The sequence below is a fragment of the Urocitellus parryii genome, chromosome 6 (assembly GCF_045843805.1).
Source record: "Urocitellus parryii isolate mUroPar1 chromosome 6, mUroPar1.hap1, whole genome shotgun sequence".
NCBI classification, from domain to species: domain Eukaryota; kingdom Metazoa; phylum Chordata; class Mammalia; order Rodentia; family Sciuridae; genus Urocitellus; species Urocitellus parryii.
In genome coordinates, this window is record NC_135536.1 from 75,078,569 (window position 1) to 75,089,170 (window position 10,602).

A 10,602-nucleotide genomic window follows, 5' to 3' on the forward strand; every position below is an offset into this window, starting at 1 on the left:
TCTGCCAATCCACTGAAAGCCATGGTGGGTTTGGCTGTCCTTGCTGCCAGGACAGACCCTTCCCTACTCTTCCTGTTGGTCATGCCATTAATGTCCCTGCAGACCACTCTCCTGAAGAGGATGCACACGGTATCCCACAGAGGGGACCCAATGATATTTCCTTGGGCTACCAGAAGCCATATGTTTACTATACAAACAATGTAATGCTCTCTTTTGCTTTCTCTCCTGATATGCCTACCTCTTTTGCTTTAGAATTAAAAGATTTAGTGGGAAAGTTTGTTTATTTTAACCAAATCTTAAGTAAAATCAGTAAAATACCTCCAAGTATTTCTAGCATGAAGAGTTTAATTTTTGGTCACTGTACATTTTATCTCCTATATTTATGTTTGCAAAGAGTAAAGAGTAAATACAGTTTGAAAAATATAGATTTGATCAGGATATAATATATTTTTCTGTGGAACCTTATATTACTCTTTCAATCAGGAAACAAACAAAAAGATTTTTCTGTCTTTTTGTTTGTTTCCTGATTGAAAGAGTAATATAAGTTCTTTGTCAAAAGTTTGGGAAACATGGGAAAAGGATTTTTTTAAAACCCTTGTCTTAAACCATCCATAACCTCCTTACTCAAAAATAACCCCTCCTTTTTTTCATTTCTGTGTATTTTCTACATCTTTTTCTCTTTCTTTGACAACGTGGTGATAATACTATGTGTAAATATCTCTTATGAAGTTTGTTATCCTAGCTTTTTCCACTTAGTGTTATGCTGTAAAAAGTTTTCTGATGTCACTAAAACCTCATAAACTTTTAAAATAGTAATTATCAACATTTATTAACCTTGCTCCTTTTATGGGACATTTGGAGGAGTTTTAAATTTTGCTATTATAAATAATAAACGTATTTATATCTGCTGTTATTTCTTAAAAGCAGATTTCTACAAGTAAAATTTTTACATCAAAGGGTATAAACATTTTTAAGACCTTTTGATGTGTACTTCCAAAGTGTTTTTCAAAACAGTTGTGCCTGCCAATTTATCCTGTAACTAGCACTAAATGAGAACCTGCCTCAGGGAACTCTCACCACCATTTTAAAATTCTTACTAATTTGACAGGTGATAATTTTTTATTTGCATTTCTGTGATTATTATTGTGCAGGGCATTCACTATTTTTATTGTGGTAAAGAAAATACAGAATCTGAGACCTACCCTCTTAATAGATTTTTAAGTGTACACTACAGTTTTGTTAATTATCAACACCATAGTCTGTGGCAGATTCTAGAATTTTTTCATCTTGCATGACTGAATCTTTATACCCTTTGAACAGCAATTCTCCTTTTCTCCCTCCCTCTAGCCCCTGGCAACCACTATTCCACTTTCTACTTTGATGAGTTTGATTATTTTAAATACCTCGTATAAGTGAATCACACAGTGTTTGTCCTTCTGGGGCTAGGTTATTTTACAGAGCACATGGCCTCCACGTTCATGTTGAAGCATATGAAAGGATTTCCTCCTTCTCATGGCTGAATAGTATTCCATAGTATGTATATACCACATTTTCTTTATCCATTCATCTTTGATGTACATTTAGGATGGCTTTTGAAAATAATGCTGCAATGAATATGGGAGTACACATATCTCTTTGAGATCTTGATTTCAATTATTTTTGGATTAAAAGTGAGGTTTCTGGCTCATATGGCAGTTACATTTTTAATTTTTTGAGGAAACTCTATACTGTTTTCCATAGCAGATACACCATGTTACATTTTCACAAGCAGTGTACAAGGGTTCCAAATTTTCCACATCCTCAACAAAATTTATTATCTGTTATGTTTTATTTTATAAGGCTATCTGAACAGATTTGAGGTGATAGCTCATTGTGGATTTTTGGTGGGGGGCAGTGATACTGGAGACTTAACCCAAGAGCAATTTACCACTAACCTACATCCCCAGACTCCTTTTTTTCTTTTTTTGAGACAGGGTCTCACTAAGTTTCTGAGGCTGGTCCAAAACCTGCCATCTGCCTGATTCATCCTCCCAAGCCGCTGTGATTTCAGGCATGCACCCCATGCCAGGCTTCACCTCACTGTGTTTTTGTATGTATTTCCCTGATGATTAAAGATATTGAGCATCTTTTTATATATCTATTTTCTATATTCTTCCTCAAAGAAATATGTATTAAGTCCTTTGCCTATTTTTCAATCAGGTTTTTGGGGAGGGGTTTTGGTGGAGTTTGTTTCTATTGAATTGTAGAGGTTTCTTATATATTTTGGAAATTAACCCCTTCCAGATATATAGATGCAAAAATTTTCTCCCAGAAGTTTTTTAGTTAGATAGAGTTTCACTTGCCTATTATTGCTTTTGTTGCCTGTACTTTTGGTGTCATAATCCAGGAAATCATTGGCAAGATGAATGCTATGAAAATTTCCCACTTTTTCCTTCTGAGAATTTTACAGTTTGAGATCTTTCAAGTCTTTAATCCTTTTTGAGTTGATTTTTTTAAATGGTGTAAGATAAGAAGTCCAGTTTCATTCCTTTGAATTTCTATATCCAGTTTTTCAAACACCATTTGTTGAAGAGACTATCCTTTCCCTAGAGTGTATTCTTAGCACCCTTGTCAAAAATTAGTTGACCAAATACATATGGTCCACATTATGTATTTGTCTGTTTTCCATCTCTGTATCAAAATACATGAACTGGATAATTTGTGAAGAAAAGAGGTTTATCGTTCAGTTCTGGAGATCCCGGAGCTTGACACCAGCTTCTCCTTAGTCCTGGTGAGATGACATTACAATAGTGTAAACATGTGCAAGAGGGAAAGATCATATGATGAGATAGGAAGTCAGAAAGTAGTGAAAAATCAATCTTGCTCTTTTTATAACAGACCACCCCATGAGGACTTTCTCTGAAAGAATAGCATTAATCTATTCTGAGGATCCTGTTAGCCTTCCCGCTCGAAGATTCTATCACCTCTGAGTGGAGACTGAGCTTCCAACACATGCACCTTTGGGGGACACATACCATATCTAACCATAACACATGGGTTTACTTCTGGGCTCTTTTTCTGTTTCATTGGTCTATGTGTCAATCTTTATGCCTGTACCATATTGTTTTGAATATGTTTTGAGACCAGGAAGTATGAGACCTCAAGATTTGTTCTTGTTTCTCAAAACGGATTGGGCTATTCAGGGTCCTTTGTGGTTCCATATCAATTTTTGCATTGTTATTTTCTATTTAGCGATCATTGATATTTTGATAGGCATTTCACTGAATCTGTGTCTTCGGTAATACAGACATTTTAACAAAGTTAAATCCTCCAATCCGTGAATATGAGATATCGTTTGGTTCTATAATTTTATTCAGTGACTTCATAATTTTTAGTGTACAAGTCTTTTGTCTCTTTGATTAAGTTTATTCCTAAGGTTTTTTACTTTACTGAATTAATTTATTAGCTGTTGTGGCATCCTTAATATTTGCTATGTGTAAGGTTATGTCATCCATGAACAGAGATAATTTTACTACTTTCCATTTACTATTTTCTTATTTATAGCTTCAGATGGTTTCCTCATATTCCAAGTTTGTTGAATGTTTTCTTTTTTTTTGTTATTTATTTTTTTTATTATTGGTTGTTCAAAACATTACATAGTTCTTGATATATCATATTTCACATTTTGATTCAAGTGGGTTATGAACTCCCATTTTACCCCATATACAGCTTGCAGAATCACATCAGTTATACATCCATTGATTTACATATTCATATACTCATGTCTGTTGTATTCTGCTGCCTTTCCTATCCTCTACTATCCCCCTTCCCCTCCCCTCCCCTCCCCTCTTCTCTCTCTACCCCCACAACTGTAATTCATTCCTCCCCCTTGTATTACTTTTCCCTTTCCCCTCACTTCCTCTTGTATGTAATTTTGTATAACCCTGAGGGTCTCCTTCAATTTCCATGCAATTGCCCTTCTCTCTCCCTTTCCCTCCCACCTCTCATCCTTGTTTAATGTTGGTCTTCTTCTCGTGCTCTTCTTCCCTAGTCTGTTCTTAGTTACTCTCCTCATATCAAAGAAGACATTTGGCATTTGTTTTTTAGGGCTTGGCTAGCTTCGCTTAGCATAATCTGCTCTAATGCCATCCATTTCCCACCAAATTCTATGGTTTTGTCATTTTTTAATGGAGAGTAATACTCCATTGTGTATAAATGCCACATTTTTTATACATTCGTCTATTGAAGGGCATCTAGGTTGGTTCCACAGTCTTGCTATTGTGAATTGTGCTGCTATGAACATCCATGTAGCAGTGTCCCTGTAGCATGCTCTTTTTAGGTCTTTAGGGAATAGTCCGAGAAGGGGAAAAGCTGGGTCAAATGGTGGTTCCATTTCCAGCTTTCCAAGAAATCTCCATACTGCTTTCCAAATTGGCTACACCAATTTGCAGTCCCACCAACAATGTACAAGTGTACCCTTTTCCCCACATCCTCGCCAGCACTTATTGTTGTTTGACTTCATAATGGCTGCCAATCTTACTGGAGTGAGATGGTATCTTAGGGTGGTTTTGATTTGCATTTCTCTGACTGCTAGAGATGGTGAGTATTTTTTCATGTACTTGTTGATTGATTGTATGTCCTCCTCTGAGAAGTGTCTGTTCAAGTCCTTGGCCCATTTGTTGATTGGGTTATTTGTTATCTTATTGTCTAATTTTCTGAGTTCTTTATATACTCTGGATATTAGGGCTCTATCTGAAGTGTGAGGAGTAAAGATTTGTTCCCATGATGTAGGCTCCCTATTTACCTCTCTTATTGTTTCTTTTGCTGAGAAAAAACTTTTTAGTTTGAGTAAGTCCCATTTGTTGATTCTAGATGTTAATTCTTGTGCTATGGATGTCCTATTGAGGAATTTGGAGCCCGACCCCACAGCATGTAGGTCGTAGCCAACTTTTTCTTCTATCAGATGCCGTGTCTCTGATTTGATATCAAGCTCCTTGATCCATTTTGAGTTAACTTTTGTGCATGGCGAGAGAAAGGGATTCAGTTTCATTTTGTTGCATATGGATTTCCAGTTTTCCCAGCACCATTTGTTGAAGATGCTATCCTTCCTCCATTGCATGCTTTTAGCCCCTTTATCAAATATAAGAAAGTTGTAGTTTTGTGGGTTGGTTTCTGTGTCCTCTATTCTGTACCATTGGTCCACCCGCCTGTTTTGGTACCAGTACTATGCTGTTTTTGTTACTATTGCTCTGTAGTATAGTTTGAAATCTGGAATTGCTATACCACCTGATTCACACTTCCTGCTTAGTATTGTTTTTGCTATTCTGGGTCTTTTATTCTTCCATATGAATTTCATGATTGCTTTCTCTATTTCTACAAGAAATGCCATTGGGATTTTGATTGGCATTGCATTAAACCTATAGAGAACTTTTGGTAATATCACCATTTTGATGATGTTAGTTCTGCCTATCCATGAACAGGGTATATTTTTCCATCTTCTAAGGTCTTCTTCAATTTCTCTTTTTAGGGTTCTGTAGTTTTCCTTGTATAAGTCTTTCACCTCTTTTGTTAGGTTGATTCCCAAGTATTTTATTCTTTTTGAGGATATTGTGAACGGAGTGGTTGTCCTCGTTTCCATTTCAGAGGATTTGTCGCTGATATACAGGAATGCCTTTGATTTATGCGTGTTGATTTTATAACCTGCCACTTTGCTGAATTCATTTATTAGCTCTAACAGTTTCTTTGTAGACCCTTTTGGGTCTGCTAGGTATAGAATCATGTCATCTGCAAATAGTGATAATTTAAGTTCTTCTTTTCCTATTTTCATGCCTTTAATTTCTTTCGTCTGTCTAATTGCTCTGGCCAGTGTTTCGAGAACTATGTTGAACAGAAGTGGTGAGAGAGGGCATCCCTGTCTTGTTCCAGATTTTAGAGGGAATGCCTTCAATTTTTCTCCATTCAGAATGATGCTAGCCTGAGGCTTAGCATAAATTGCTTTTACAATGTTGAGGTATGTTCCTGTTATCCCTAGTTTTTCGAGAGTTTTGAACATAAAGGGATGCTGTACTTTGTCGAATGCTTTTTCCGCATCTATCGAGATGATCATATGGTTCTTATTTTTAAGTCTATTGATGTGGTGAATAACATTTATTGATTTCCGTATATTGAACCAGCCTTGCATACCAGGGATGAATCCTACTTGATCATGGTGCACAATTTTTTTGATATGTTTTTGTATCCGATTCGCCAGAATTTTATTGAGGATTTTTGCATCTAGGTTCATTAGAGATATTGGTCTGTAGTTTTCTTTCTTTGAAGTGTCTTTGTCTGGTTTCGGAATCAGGGTGATGTTGGCCTCGTAGAATGAATTTGGAAGTTCTCCCTCTTTTTCTATTTCCTGAAATAGCTTGAAAAGTATTGGTATTAGTTCCTCTTTAAAGGTTTTGTAAAACTCTGCTGTATACCCATCCAGTCCTGGGCTTTTCTTAGATGGTAATCTTTTGATGGTTTCTTCTATTTCCTCAATTGATATTGGTCTATTTAGGTTGTCTATATCCTCCTGACTCAATCTGGGCAGATTATATGACTTAAGAAATTTATCGATGCCTTCACTATCTTCTATTTTATTGGAGTATAAGGATTCAAAATAATTTCTGATTATCTTCTGTATTTCTGAAGTGTCTGTTGTGATCTTGCCTTTTTCATCCCGTATGCTAGTAATTTGAGTTCTCTCTCTTCTTCTCTTCGCTAGCATGGCTAAGGGTCTGTCAATTTTATTTATTTTTTCAAAGAACCAACTTTTAGTTTTGTCAATTTTTTCAATTGTTTCTTTTGTTTCGATTTCATTAATTTCAGCTCTGATTTTAATTATTTCTTGCCTTCTACTTCTTTTGCTGTTGTTTTGCTCTTCTTTTTCTAGGATTTTCAGATGAAGTATGAGATCATTTATTTGTTGGTTTTTTCTTTTTTTAAGGAATGAACTCCAAGCAATGAATTTTCCTCTTAGAACTGCTTTCAATGTGTCCCATAGATTCCGATATGTTGTGTCTGTGTTTTCATTTAACTCTAAGAATTTTTTAATTTCCTCCTTGATGTCTTCTAAAACCCATTGATCATTCAGTAACCTATTGTTCATTCTCCAAGTGATGCATGATTTTTCCTTCCTTCTTTTATCGTTGATTTTCAGTTTCATTCCATTATGATCAGATTAGATGCATGGTATTATCTCTACTCCTTTATATTGTCTAAGAGTTGCCCTATGACATAATATATGATCTATTTTTGAGAAGGATCCATGTGCTGCTGAGAAAAAAGTGTAGCTGCTTGATGTTGGGTGGTATATTCTATATATGTCAATTAAGTCTAGGTTGTTAATTGTGTTATTGAGTTCTATAGTTTCCTTATTCAACTTTTGTTTGGAAGATCTGTCCAGTGGTGAGAGAGGTGTGTTGAAGTCTCCCATGATTATTGTATGGTGGTCTATTAGACTCTTGAACTTGAGAAGAGTTTGCTTGATGAACATAGCAGCACCGTTGTTTGGAGCATATATATTTATGATTGTTTTGTCTTGTTGGTGTATGGTTCCCTTGAGCAGTATGTAGTGTCCCTCTTTATCCCTTATGATTAACTTTGGCTTGAAATCTATTTTATTTGATATGAGTATGGACACTCCTGCTTGTTACCGCAGTCCATATGAGTGATATGATTTTTCCCAACCTTTCACCTTCAGTCTATGTATATCTTTTCCTATCAGATGCATCTCCTGTAGGCACCATATTGTTGGGTCTTGTTTTGTGATCCATTCAACTAGCCTGTGTCTCTTAATTGGTGAGTTTAAGCTGTTAACATTTAGGGTTATTATTGAGATATGGTTTGTTCTTCCCGCCATATTTGTTTATTAATGCTACTAAACCTGATTTGTTTTCCTCTTTGATTATTTTCCCCCCTTTACTGTCCTACCTCCCACTGTTGGTTTTCATTGTTGTTTTGCATTTCCTCTTCCTGTAGTGTTTTGCCAAGGATTTTTTGAAGAGATGGTTTTCTAGCTGTAAATTCTTTTAACTTTTGTTTATCGTGGAATGTTTTAATTTCATCTTCCATCCTGAAGCTTAATTTCGCCGGATACACGATTCTTGGTTGGAACCCATTTTCTTTTAGCGTTTGAAGTATGTTATTCCAGGATCTTCTAGCTTTTAGAGTCTGTGTTGAGAGATCAGCTGTTATCCTGATTGGTTTACCCCTAAATGTAATCTGCTTCCTTTCTCTTGTAGCTTTTAAAATTCTCTCCTTATTCTGTATGTTGGACATCTTCATTATAATGTGTCTAGGTGTGGATCTCTTATGATTTTGCACATTCGGCGTCCTGTAGGCTTCTAGGATTTGGGATTCTGTCTCATTCTTCAAGTCTGGGAAGTTTTCTCGTATTATTTCACTGAATAGATTGTTTATTCCTTTGGTTTGGAGCTCTGTGCCTTCCTGTATCCCAATGACTCTTAAGTTTGGTCTTTTGATATTATCCCATAGTTCTTGGGTGTTCTGCTCATGGTTTCTTAGCAGACTTGCTGAGCTGTCTATGTTCTTTTCAAGTTGAAATACTCTGTCTTCATTGTCTGATATTCTATCTTCTAAGTGTTCCACTCTGCTGGTAGTATTCTCAATTGAGTTTTTAAGTTGGTTTATTGTTTCCTGCATTTCTAGTATTTCTATTTGTTTGTTTTTTATTACCTCTATCTCCCTGTGAAATTGATCTTTTACTTCCTGGATTTGTTTATGTAGTTCCTTGTCAATGTGATCTTTCATTGTCTGATTTTGCTGTTTCATGTCTTCCTTGAGACTCCAGATCATCTGAAGCATGTATGTCCTGAGCTCTCTATCTGACATTCCATCTGTTGCAGCTATTACCTCTTCTAAAGTTGAGTTGACCTGCATTGCCTGTGGTCCTTTCTTTCCTTGTCTTTTCATACTGCTTGTTTCTTTCTGCTTGGTGAAACTGTTGTGTTTTTGAAATTTTCCCTCTATTTATGTATGTTGCTCTTGTATAGTTGAAAAATCTCCCTTGCAGGGCAGGTAGTGGCTGTGATCCTCCTCCAATTGGTGTGATCCGTCTACCACGCTGTCGGGCCCTAGGTCTGCTCTGCTGGTCGGTCGAAGGTCCGCCTACCCAGCAGGCGCGAGGGGCACCTCTGTCACTCCGCAGGTTGCTGGGCCTAACCTTCCGGTGGGTCGCAGGTCAGCCTACCTTGCAGGCGCGGGGGGAGGAGGCGGCTCCACCCCTCACCAGGCCGCGGGCCTGATCTGCCGGTGGTCACAGTCCCGCCTACCTTGCAGCACTGGGGGAGGGGGCGGGCCTGCCCCTCAGCAGGCCACTGGACCTGTCCTGCTTGTGGGTCCCAGGTCCGCATTCCCTGCAGGCACGTGTGGCAGCTCCGTCATTCCTTAGGTTGCTGGGCCTGACCTGCCTGTGGGTCGCAGGTTTGCCTACCTTGCAGGTGCTGGGGGAGGGGGCGGCTCCGCCCCTCGGCAGGCCGCTGGGCCTGATCTGCCGGTGGTCACAGTCCCGCCTACCTTGCAGGCACTGGGGGAGGGGACGGGCCTGACCCTCAGCAGGCCGCTGGACCTGTCCTGCTGGTGGGTCGCAGGCGCGTGTGGCAGCTCTGTCACTCGGCAGGTTGCTGGGCCTGACCTGCCCGTGGGTTGCAGGTTCGCCTACCTTGCAGGCACTGGGGGAGGGGCATTGTTGAATGTTTTCATCATGAAAGGGTGTTGACTTTTTTCATATTTTTTGCATATATTGAGATGATCATATGATTTTTGTATTGTATTCTGTAACATAATTCTGTAACAATATTTTTATATGTTGAAAAAACCTTGCATCTCATACGTAATTCCTACTTGATCATGATGTATGATTCTTTTAATGTACTATTGAATTCAGTTTGCTAGTATTTTGTTGAGAATTTTTTCATGTATATACACCAGGGATATTGGCCTATAGTTTGTCTGTTTGTTTGTTTTTTTCTTATATGTTTTTCTTGCTCTGCTATCAGGGTAAAGCTGTTCTCATAAAATGAGTTTGGAAGTATTTTTTCCTCTTAAATTTTTTGGAAAGGGTTGGCATTGGTTCATAAATTATTTGGTAAAATTCACCAGTAAAGCCCTCTGATGGTGGATTTTTCTTTGTTGGGAGGTTTTGGATTATTCAGTCGCCTTACTTTAGTTGTACGTCTGTTCAGAGTTTCTATTTCCTTATGACTCAGTCATGGTAGAAGTTATATGTTTCTAGAAATTTGGCTATTTCTTCTAGGTCATTTGCTTTAGTCAGCTTTTTTTGTACTGTAACTACAAAACCTGATGAGCTCAATTGTAGAGGAGGAAAAGTTTAGGGGTTATGGTGTCAGAGATCTCAATTCATAGACAGCAGACTTCATTCCTTGGGGCTCATTATGGTGAGAGAGAGAGAGAGAGAGAGAGAGAGAGAGAGAGAGAGAGAGAGGAAGAGAGAGAGAGAGTGCACAAGAAAGAGAGATAGTATATATCTCCCATAGCCATGGTTCTTTGGGGGAAAGAACCACATCCTCAAGCCATACCCCACCTGCCTCCAGTTACCACTCACTTGATTCCATT